The sequence below is a fragment of the Bidens hawaiensis genome, unplaced genomic scaffold (assembly GCF_021521415.1).
Source record: "Bidens hawaiensis isolate Kalapana, Puna unplaced genomic scaffold, B.hawaiensis_p1.1 tig00057636_1, whole genome shotgun sequence".
NCBI classification, from domain to species: Eukaryota; Viridiplantae; Streptophyta; class Magnoliopsida; order Asterales; family Asteraceae; genus Bidens; species Bidens hawaiensis.
Window position 1 is genome coordinate 19,618 of NW_027500379.1, and position 12,446 is coordinate 32,063.

Genomic DNA, 12,446 nt, shown 5'->3' on the forward strand with positions numbered 1-12,446 from the left:
CATATTCAGTAAATGGTATTTATTTCGGATCAACCCACCCAATAATGTTTTTCGGATCTATATATTATTCAAGATCCATTTGTTTTCATTCACCACACACCCCTCCCCAATAACGAACCCTAGGTTGCAGACCCGATTACTCGTTGCTTTCTCCTTTCTCTTATTAAACATACGAGACATAGATACCCAACGCTGCCTTCTCCCTTATCTGATTAAACCTATGAGACCGTTCATACCCACCGCTGCTATCGTTCATCGCCACCGCTGCTATCAATTCAGATCGTTCATCATGGTTAATAATATGATTATTTATTCTGGTCAATTCTTTTACCAACGCAAATCCAAATTGTCTCCTGTTTTCCATTGTTGGTTATTATTAGGTAACTTTACAATTCCCTGATTTAGATCCATCAATTTGCATGTTTAATTAATTTGAAATTGTTTTGATGGTTGATTAGTTTTAGGTCATATTTAGATTGTTGTGTAATTTCCTAAATCATACACATTGATTTTTTTTAACTGTGTCTTTTTGTTGTTCACACATAGATTGTTGTGTAATTTTTTAATTTATGAATGCTTTATGTTTTTTGTGAATTCGTTGACAGAGTCCGGATGTGATATTATATTACAGATTATGTCAATATTTATGATCAACCGACTTTAGAGCATCCGTGTCTCTTCTAAAATCTGGCTACTTGTTCACCTACTTTACTTTACTTTAATTTAACAAAAAATAAGTTTAAAAACAACCTTTAATGATTATTACTTTCGGTTAATTTAAAAACAAAGATTTATTATTTGAAATATTCCGTGTCTGTGGATCGATACTTGGTTTTTACCAATACTATTCTACATATACGATAGGTATACTTGCCTATTTGTGTGTGGTTTAGTCTTAGTAGAAATCATATTTTTTATAAACTTAAAACGCAATCTTGTGTGAAAACCAATCAACATTTTATAAACCCTCACATACACATCATCTTGCTTACAAACACAACCCTACTTCCGTAGATGGTCGTGAACGGTATAGCATTGCATCTTGATCATGGATGTCTTGATTCTAGGTTGTAAGGATGATAGCATGGATGATTATGGTGATTTATGGGTGTTAGGATGGTGGAAGATAGATCCAAAATCTCCCAAGGATGATAGGGTGTGAAGGATATTCGACCTAGGATTTTACCGGGCTTAAATATGGACGAAAAAACCCAAAAACCGCCTTTGTGCGTCAGGCCGGCCGTAGCTTACGGCAGACCCGAGCCTTACGGTTCCTAACTTCAGTCTTACGATCTCTTTCCCCCAACCTCCAACGTAAGCTAGGTGGAGCCACTGTAGCTTACGGTGGCTTCAGCACATACTCAATATTTTGCATTTTCTTGATTCTTATTTGCTGTTCTGAACCCCGGTTGCTTCCTCTTAATTGTAACTTGATTCCTCTTAATCGTAAATGCTCCAAATTAGTTCCTTTAAGCTCTGAGCACCTGCAATCAATAAACCACTCAAAGTACTCGTGTTCTCTATATATAAACAATTAAAACACCAAGTATTAAACATTAAAAGCAACTATTTCACCCACACATCAGAACTCGAATAAGTAAGGTTAACCATTAATAGTGTTGATCACGTGTTATTAACCCTTTACGTTACTACTCATGTTCTAACTTCTTTTCCTATCTCAGACCATCACTGCCAGTATCACTTTAACTAATACCGTTGCTTTAGATATAATTTTAACTATCACTATCACCTCTTAAGAGGCACCTTTCTGGCACGTGGTTATCCTTTTTGGCATCCACAATCAGGTCCCATTCTCAGCTTAGTTTAGGCATCGAAGATGCCCAAATATCAAACTACTTCTCTAAGACCAACTTGTAACGCCGGCATCCAAGTACGTCACATAAGTTTGCTTTACACGTGCATAGATAGTTCTTAAACTTCGAAATAACATTAGCGCAGTGAAAATATCATTATTACAAATTTTGTTCTTGGTTAACAAACCAATAAATGTACTGAAATAAACATAATAACTAAACTAGACTTGGATTCCACTAGCTGTCCGGATAACCGACAATGCTCTTGCATTTCCTTATTCCTTTGAACTGAACCTACCGATGAATGGGTAAGAGAATGCATTTTTAATATCTAATAGTGTATTTTAGCTGTTTATATGTATCAAACACGATTCCTTGAAGTTCTTTTATGGTTGCAGTTGTGTTAGTGCTTAAAGGTGGTACACAGAGCTTAACGAAAGCTATTGGGAAGATACTCGAGAGTATATGAAGATGAACGGGGCCGGTAGTCAAGATTTGGAGGAAAAATGAAGAAGACTAGACAGACCGTAAGTTGCGCCGTCAGGGCTGCAATTTGTGGTCCTATATGATGAGAAGGGCCGCAAGTACCATCGCAGATGAGGCAGTTTTGGGAGGAAGGCCGCAACTTGCGGTCCCATGACCACAACTTGCGGCTTAGTATGAAAAAGGACGCGAATCCTGGGTTTTTGCCTCCATATATAAACCTAATCTTAGGGTTATGAAAGATCATCTTCTCCTAGCCGATTTGGGTTATTGGGAGCCATTCTCTACCAACTTAACACCTTCCAATCACCATTTCTTCCATGGTTTCACCCTTCCACACCATAATCAATCTATTCAAGATGAAGATGAAAGGCTAAACTGCTCATGACCACTTCAGGTGTAGGGTTTGTATATGAACTGATTATTTTGATGAACATTACACGTACTGAGATTTAGTTTTGATTAATCTTTTGGTTTATTGAATCTATATTTTATTGGAACCGATTCAACAGTTGTTTTTCTGAGACTTTCGTTTATCATCAATTATTTGGTTACTGTTCATCAAGATTTAGGATTAAGTTCTTATCGTCATTGAACCATTTGCCATTAATCATTGTATATGTTAAGTTTTATATTAACCAACTGGTAATTAGGTAGACCGTGTTCAGTTGTGTCAATTCTTCGGATTAGGTTCTGTGAATCATAATAACCAAACTACTGTATCTAGTAATTCTTTATCTATTCTAATAAACGAATCATGTCTATGTGACTTCCCAATTGGAATAAATTATCGTTAGTCAGTTTATTGCATATACCGAACCTGAAGTGTATTAATTTTTTCTCATATTGTGTTGCAACAAAATAAAATTTCAAACCACTTGACATCATCTGTCCAACTTGTTTAAGTATTAGTAAGTTATGAGACTAACTTGCACTTTCCACTGATTCCCCGTGAATTCGACACCTTACTTGCCTTAGCTAGTAAAGGTCATTTACATAAATGTTTTTGATTGACCTTTCGATGCCGATCACCTGCTAACATGATAGGCATACAAAAGTTAGTTACACGCTGGTAGACTTTGATGCTTGAGTTTAGGTAGACAACAATATTCTTGATTGTCTTAGCTATTACATATGGGCTTAAAAATTATACACTTTGTTGTGCAAAATTTTGATCAGCTTATTTTAAGGTTTAAATCAAATTCGGTTGGTATGGCTCGGTAAAACCATAATGAAGCATGGTAAGGCGACTTCAGGGCTTTGTAGTGTGGGTCCCACTAATAATATGAACTAATGAATTTGTCACGCCTTATTTGTCCCGACAAGTATTAGAACATGGGTTTAATTGGACAAAAATACCGGTGATCGCAATTTTTGTGTTAGTCTGTCATTAAGTAAGATAACCTTAGTGTTTTGTAAAGACAGTTTCTAGTTCTGATTCCATTGTAAATCTTTTTCAGGACGAAAAAGGATAAGTGTGGGGATGCGATGAGTGGGCAAAAGAATGTATTTTTAAAGTCTAATATCGTGTGTTTTAGCTATTTATATATATCGAACAAGATTACTTTGAGATCTTTTATGGTTGCAGGTGTGTTAGTGCTTAATGGACCTAAACGAAGCTTAATGGAAGCTTTTAGGAAGATACTCAAGAGTTAATACGGAGATGAACGAGGCCGGTTGTCAAGATATGGAGAAAACTGAAGAAGACCAGTCCGGACGCAAGTTGCGCCGTTAGGGCCGCAATTTATGGTCTTGTCTGATGAGAAGGGCTGCAAGTACCAGCCCAGATCAGACAGTTTTTGGGGGAAAGCCACAACTTGCCGTCCCATGACCACAACTTGCAGCCTAGTACGAAAAAAGACGCGAATTTTGGGTTTTTGCCTCCATATATAAATCTAACCTTAGGGTTAAGAAAGATCATCTTCTCCCAGCCGATTTGGGTTATTGGGGAGCCATTCTCTACCATCTTAACACCTTCCAATCACCATTTCTTCCATGGTTTCACCCTTCCACGCCATAATCAATCTATTCAAGATGAAGATGCAAGGCTAAACCGCTCGTGACCACTTCAGGTGTAGGATTTGTATATGAACAGATTATTTTTATGAACATTACACGTACCGAGATTTAGTTTTGATTAATCTTTTGGTTTATTGAATCTATATTTTATTAGAACCGATTCAACAGTTGTTTTTTTGAGACTTTTGTTTATCATCAATTATTTGGTTAGTGTTCATCATCATTTAGGATTAAGTTCTTATCGTCATTAAACCATTTGTCATTAATCATTGTATATGTTAAATTATATATTAATGAACTGGTAATTAGGTAGACCGCGTTCAGTTGTGTCAATCTTCGGATTAGGTTCTGTGAATCATCATAACCAATTGGTATAAATTATTGTTAGTCAGTTTATTGCATATCCCGAACCTGAAGTGTGGTAACTGTTTCTCCTATTGTGTTACAACTAATAAAATTTTCAAACCTCTTGACATCGTCTGTCTGACTAGTTTAAGTATTAGTAAGTTATGAGTCTAACTTGCACTTTCCACTGATTCCCTGTGAATTCGATACCTTACTTGCCTTAGCTAGTAAAGGTAATTTTAATAAATGTTTTTGATTGACCTTTTGACAACATTAAAAATGGCGCCATTGCCGGGGAATCAACGTGCAAAGTGCTAGTCTAGTGTGTTTGTGTTGAGTTTGTGGAGGCTTGGGGTCGGGTTGGGCCCGGTTTACTTGAAGACGAATTAAATGGGTTTTTTAAAGATAGAAGACATGGGAGGTTTTGGGCTGGCCCTATATCTCTTTATTAGGTCCCGTTTATGTTATCTTGTTCCCTAAGCTAGAAACCCTAACTAGTCTTTATATATTGTAATCATTGTACTTGTAATTTTCACGAGTGAGGCAGTAGCAATAATAAAATACCCTGGTTGCAGCGCGTGGACGTAGGTCAGTTTAGACCGAACCACGTAAATCTCGCGTGTTAATCTTCATTTATTTTTCTCTTGTAGTATTATTCGTGTTTCGTGTTTGCGCCAGATTCTAACAGTTTGTTTGTTTTTTCAATTTTTAGTTTTTTATTTTTGTAAGTTTTACGTGGGGTGTTAGTGTTTTTGAGTGTGCAGGTAATTTGTCATATTTATGCATACGAGGTTGTCAAGAAGTAAAGAGCCATTACAATTTGATCCATAGATTGAAAAGGCAGCGAAGAGAAAACGAGCAGCTCAAAGAACGGCTTTGAATAAAAAGTTTTAAGATGAATCATCAAAACGAAAAGCCAAAAACATGAGTCAACATAATGATCAAGATACACCCATAGACCAAACCATAAACTTGGACAAACCCAAAAATCAAAAATACCCAATCCCACAGAATGACCCACCACCACCAACTGGTCAAAACCAAAACCATAGCCGAAACCGGAATTAGGGCTATTCAAAAAGCTCAAGGCTCAAAGCTTGGGCTCATGGTCGCTCGAAAAAAGCTCGAATAAAACTAGCTATAAAAAGTTGATTTGAAATATCCTGAGCTGATTTGGATCACTTTTGTAACCGAACCAAAATCGACCCTGGCTCGACTCGAGTCATGGCTCGACTCGTTGGCTCGATCTTAAGCCCGTTTAACTTCAAAATCAAGCTAGAGCCTAGCTAAGTTTCTCCATTTAATTTGAAGCCCGATCTCGAAACCACCCTGGCTCGACTCGGGCTCGACTCGTGAACAGCCCTAACCGGAATCGAAACAGAGCTAACTAGGCTGGTGAACAGAACTAGAGACAACCCATTAACCTTAAAAATGATCTTTTAGCCTACAAGAACTTCGAGCCTCACAGTTACCAAGGCCAAACATTTTATAGAGGGCGGAATAAGAACAATCGGATAGGTTGAGGTGGCGATAATCATTTAGTCAGACGAGCTCCTCAGAATCATCAAGGACCTTTGGAATTCAGAGACGATGGAAATTTGGATAATTAGAATGCATGGGTTGAGGATTGGAATGTCGGGAATGATTGGGATGATTTTAATGGGGATGATGAAGAAGAAGAGTATGAAGATGAGTAGGGAGATTACTACTCGAATTTAATCAGAATCGGAATCGGAATCGGTACCTGTAGTATAACCAAACTCCCCCAACAAAACCCGTACAACCAGCAACAACAATCACCGAGACCCCCACCGGTAAATAGAGGGCCACCCAACACAGTATGATAATTATGATGACGGGGTTCCACGAGCTTATATTCCACCACCAGTTTGGGGGGGTTCAGAGTCATTTCATCCCACAGGTTGCAGCGAACTCCCTTCCAATTATCGTCCCTATGTGGAATGGAAGAACCTTTTCAGTGAGACAATCTAGTATGATTGGGTTACCAAATTTTCATGGGAAAGTATGTGAAGAACCGTATGTTCATTTGAGTGACTTCAAATCCATTTGTGTCACTATTTCAAGTAAGGGGTTCACAACTGATGAGATTAAATTAGTGGTCTTTCAGTTCAACTTAAAGAATTCAGCAAAGCAGTGGTTCATGTCATTATTGTCATCCAGTATTTATACATGGTATGATTTGCAACAATGATGTGCGTCGGATAACCCTCACAACGAAGCTTTAATTAAAACGAAAATCCTACCACACACAACCGGCAAGTGTACCGGTCGCAAGTAATATAACTCTAGGAAGTCCGAGTATCGAACACGAAGACACGAAAGACGCTAACGATTACGACCCTAGACACGACCTACCTAAGAATAATAATTAATTAATTTTTGATTTTTAAATTTGTTTTTATAAAATGACTTAACTGGACTGACTGACCTAACTGACAAAAGTTACCAAAAATAGAAAACTTAATGGAAAACTGACGGTGTTAACTTCGGATGGGAGAAAAACGTCTTCCTAGGTCTGAACCAAATTGTAGGTCTAACAGAAATGCATCAAGGCTCAGGTCTGCGCCACCGCGCAACAGAGGGCCGAGCAAAACTGTCTTCTGCTAGCATCAACGTTCAGGTCTGCGCCACCGCGCAACAGAGTACGGAGCTTCACAGGAATAGACGCATATACAAAAGATTATAATATACAGACGATCATGCGACTCGAGGCTTGAGTATGACCCGGCTTTTCATTCCAGTCCTGTCACGAGCTTAGTTGAACAAACAAAACCCATAAGATGTTTCCCACTAAAGTCAGGCCATTTAAAAGGTTTAATTAGGTCAACAACCAAACTGCCCTTTCATTCTTAAAGGCTGAGCCTACCGACACACGATTACTGAGTCTAAACCGTTCGGTTACCATACATTACGTGCGGGTTTAATGGGCGCTATTCTTATTTATTATATATATATATATTATGAAAACACCAAGAAGTTATGAAACAAACACTACTCGGTAATAATATCATTTCCTGTTTAACGTAGAGAAAACATATTTCAAGGGACAATTTTTCAAAATTTTTTTTTTTCCAAAAATTTTGTCTACAACTAAGTAAAATAAACCCCATCCCCACACTTAGAACGAAATCGTCCTCGATGAGTAAAAGGAAAAGAAATAAAATAAAATAAAAATAAAACAGAAAATAAAAAGATAATATACAAGAGTAAAAATAAAGAACGGGTTACTCCCTTGGTTTGTGTGCAGAATCTTCAACAGCTAAGTAGTTTCCAAACGACCGTATAGCATTTCATTCACGGCCGCAACCTCGGGAGAACCTGTTCCACAACGCCATCGTAGCTACCATGCGCATAATATAACCTGCAGAAGCTCAAAATCGCTCGCATGTAGCGGCGTACACACCGGAAAACAAAAACATAAACAAATGAACATATTTTTGTGTTTTTGGTTTTTAAATTTTTTTTTCAAACAGAAAAAACAAATAAAACAGATAGCACACACAAATACAGAAATACAAACTCTACAACTCGGGCAGTCTCCCGAGTGATGCGTCCACACGTCTACATCTCGGAGAGTGGGTCAAGGTAGAATACCTCGACCGCCTGATCAGTCATCGGCTCGCTAGTGTAGTGCATCAGTCCATCACCGTTCACCATAAATGTCCCGCATTTATCCTTTATCTAAACAGTGCCATCCGGGAAAACCTTCGTAATCATAAACGGACCTGACCAACGGGATCTCAACTTTCCCGGGAATAGCCTCAACCGGGAATTATACCATAAGACCATATCCCCACACTTAAATTGGTCAATACCCTCTAACTTATGATCTTGCAGTTCCTTCACCTGCTGCTTATAACAATCTGACTGCGCGTAAGTACGGTCCCGTAACTCCTCCAACTCAAGCAAATGATGAACACGATGAAATCCGGTAGTTAACTCAGAATCAGAGGAAGACGACTCAATGCCAGCATCAGGGGGGTGTTCAGTCAAGGCGACCATCTCAACCTCCGGGGTCTCCCTATCTAGGATATGTTTGTCTGAGGCGGGGCCTCCACCGGGGTCATTGGAAACCTCCCCCACATGAGTCATGATCGTATCAATGAAGCATAGGGAGTCATCAGTCGATTTGGGATGCTTAGGTGACTGTCGAACGTCAAATGTGATGTTCTCATCCCCGACTCGAAGGATCAGTTTGCCATCGCGAACATCGATCAACGCATGTGCGGTGGCCAGAAAAGGTCTGCCCAAAATGAGTGGAACATTATCATCCTCATTCATGTCAAGAATAACGAAGTCCACCGGGAAAATGAACTTACCAATGCGAATGAGCATGTTCTCAACAATCCCACGTGGATACTTCACGGAACGATCAGCAAGCTGGATACTCATCCTGGTAGGCCTCGGTTCACCTAAACCCAGCTTGCGATACACAGAATACGGCATGAGATTGATATTGGCACCAAGATCAGCCAGCGCATGAACCATTGTATCATCACTCAAGGTGCAGGGAATTGTGAAACTCCCTGAATCGGCTCTCTTCTCTGGTAACTTCCTCTGTAAGATAGCAGAACAATTAGCACTCAAAGGAGTGGAAGCGGCCTCAGCTAACTTCTCCTTGTTCGAGAGAATATCCTTAAGGAACTTCGCGTGTTTAGGCATCTGAGTGAGTGCCTCAAGGAATGGGATATTGAGGTAAAGTTGCTTCAAAAGATCAAGGAATTTGGAGTTCTGCTCCTCATCTCTATCCCTACGGACTCTCCCGGGGTAAGGCAATCGGGGTTTGTAAACTCTCGGTGGGTCGTTCGGTGATTGCTGTCTCTCGGCCTGTGCTGAACTCGCTGGGCTGCTCCTCTGATGCACCTGGGCCGGCGGAGACTCCATCTGAATCTCCTCATCCACTTGCTCCTCTCCATCGACTGCAGGCTCCTCGACAACTCCTCCTCTAGATCTCTGCTGAATCATGGGCTCATCTCGTGCCCCTGCACCGCTCCTCGTCGTCACAGCCTTCACGAATCCCTTCGGGTTCTGCTCGGTGTTACTCGGTAGAGTACCCTGCGGCCTGTCGTTCAACCGACTCGCTATCTCTCCCATCTGCCGCTCGAGACTCTAAATAGACGCTCCCTGATTCCTCATGAACTGCTCGTGCTTGCGTAACTTCTCCTGCGTCTCCTTGTGTCGGGAATCCTCACGCGCCATAAGCTGCGACAACATCTGCGTCTGCTGCGCCATCATCTCCTCTAAAGTGGGCTTCTTCTCCCCACTGCTCGCCCCTCACCAGCATCCTGAAACAAACTCTGACGCTGCTGATAACCTGACTGATTGCCGCTCCTCCAGTTCGAGTTCTGATTGCCTCTCCATCCCGAATTATAAGAATTGAAAGAATTAGGATTTCGGTTTGGATTTCCTATGAAGTCTACGGCCTCCTCCTGCGAACTGACTGGGCACTGAACGGTATCATGCCCCCCCTCTGCAGATATCACACAACTTGCTCTTCGTCTGCATGTCCTTTACCATCTTCGCCAACGCCTCGACCTGTGCCGTCAGTGCGGTGGTCATGTCCATCGAATGCATGCCTCGTGAGATGGAATCGACGATCTTACCTCCTCTGGCGGGTGGTCTTTGGTATCCACTCATAGCTAGCCCATTGAATAAGGCGATACACTCATCAGGGTCCTTAGTCGTTAACAGATTTCCTCCCGCCGCCATGTCGAGCATACTCTGCGTCGCATACGTCACTCCATTGTAGAACTTTTCGACGACCGCCCAATCTTGCAAGCCGTGGTTGGGGCATAACGCTAATAAATTCTTGAACCGCTTCCAGGTCTCGTAAAAACTCTCGGTGTCCTCCATCTGAAAAGAATGTATCTGGTTACGCAAATGAGCGGCTTTAGCCGGAGGATCGTATTTTTCAAGAAATTGGGTCTGCATGGCAGCCCAAGTAGCTATAGAGCCCTGTGGGAGGGACTCGAGCCACAGACTCGTTTGATCAGCGAGAGAAAACGGAAAGACGTGGAGCTTAACGGCGTCTTCGGAAACGCCCGCAAGATGGAAAGTGTCGCAAATACGCACGATGCGAGTGAGATGAAAGTGCGGGTTCTCGTGAAGCAACCCGTGGAACTGAGTAGAATGCGAAATAGTGTTTAGAATATTCGAAGGAATCTGCCAGTTCGTGTTAACTCCAACGGCGGGTGGTGCGATGCTGGATCTCGCGCCAGCATTGGCCGGACGGGCCCGGTCTGCAACTGTCCTCCTCGGTGGTGGATTATCGCCCATGATCCTATCCCTATCGATGATGTCGGAAGATGAGGGGGAATAGGATAAACTACCAACGGATGATGAGGTAGATGACGGTGAAATGGTGCGACGTCTCTCGCGAAATTCTCTCTCAGGCTCGGAAAATGATTCGGTGTCGGGTGGTCTACGAGATCGAGTCTGTCGCATACAACTGTACAAATCAATAAAATTAGCCAACTATTCCAACAACTAAGACAAACAAAACAAAAACGAAAATAATTACAAGTAGCACACAAGGTAAGTCCTAACTCGGTTCGCTCTCAAAACGCCTAAAACCGTGTCCCTGGCAACGGCGCCAGAAACTTGATGTGCGTCGGATAACCCTCACAACGAAGCTTTAATTAAAACGAAAATCCTAACCACACACAACCGGCAAGTGTACCGGTCGCAAGTAATATAACTCTAGGAAGTCCGAGTATCGAACACGAAGACACGAAAGACGCTAACGAGTACGACCTTAGACACGACCTACCTAAGAATAATAATTAATTAATTTTTGATTTTTAAATTTGTTTTTATAAAATGACTTAACTGGACTGACTGACCTAACTGACAAAAGTTACCAAAAATAGAAAACTTAATGGAAAACTGACGGTGTTAACTTCGGATGGGAGAAAAACGTCTACCTAGGTCTGAATCAAATTGTAGGTCTAACAAGCTAATGGATTGGATGGCTTCAAGACACCGGTCCCTAAAGATGACACGACTAAGGGTCGCTCGGGCTCACTGGATTACCTCTCGGTCTCACTCAACAAGCCTAAACTACTCAAAATCGGCTAAAACGACCAAACCGGGAAATAATTGCTAACGTGTTCTAATGAAGGATCACCTCTCGGTCTCACCAACACTCGACCCTAATGGTAATGAATACTAGACAACCAAGGATAGAGGAACAATTCAACTTAAACCAAAATAGATCAACTAGTCGCTCAAAACACCTAAACCTGACAAGAAACGAACTCGCGCGCAATCCCTATTTTAGCATGCAAAGGCAATGAGACGACCCTACTTCCTATCACCTCTCGGTCTCAAAGAAGGTGTCTAACCGCTGTACTTAATCCAATAAATCATGCAACAAAACCCTACGGTGGTACCTACCGCAAACAAACCCTAAACACAAAGTCTAGAATCAAACAATGCACCGATCAATCAATACAAAACTAATTAATCAACACACGGGGTTTATGCAATAAATCACCAAAATTTCCAGCCCTTAAACACAACCTATTTCATGTCTAAATCAAACTTTATAATAACAATTCAAGTCTATCAATCAAACAATCCATAAAACCTATCAAAACCTAACATGAATCATCATTCCTAGGTAGAACTAACAAGATTAGCCGAGCATAATTTTTGGACAGCAGCAAACACTTAATAAAACCATCATTAAACTCATACCAATCATCTTAACAAACATCCAATGATCAACACTAATCATAAACAATTCAATCTCTCAATCAAGTG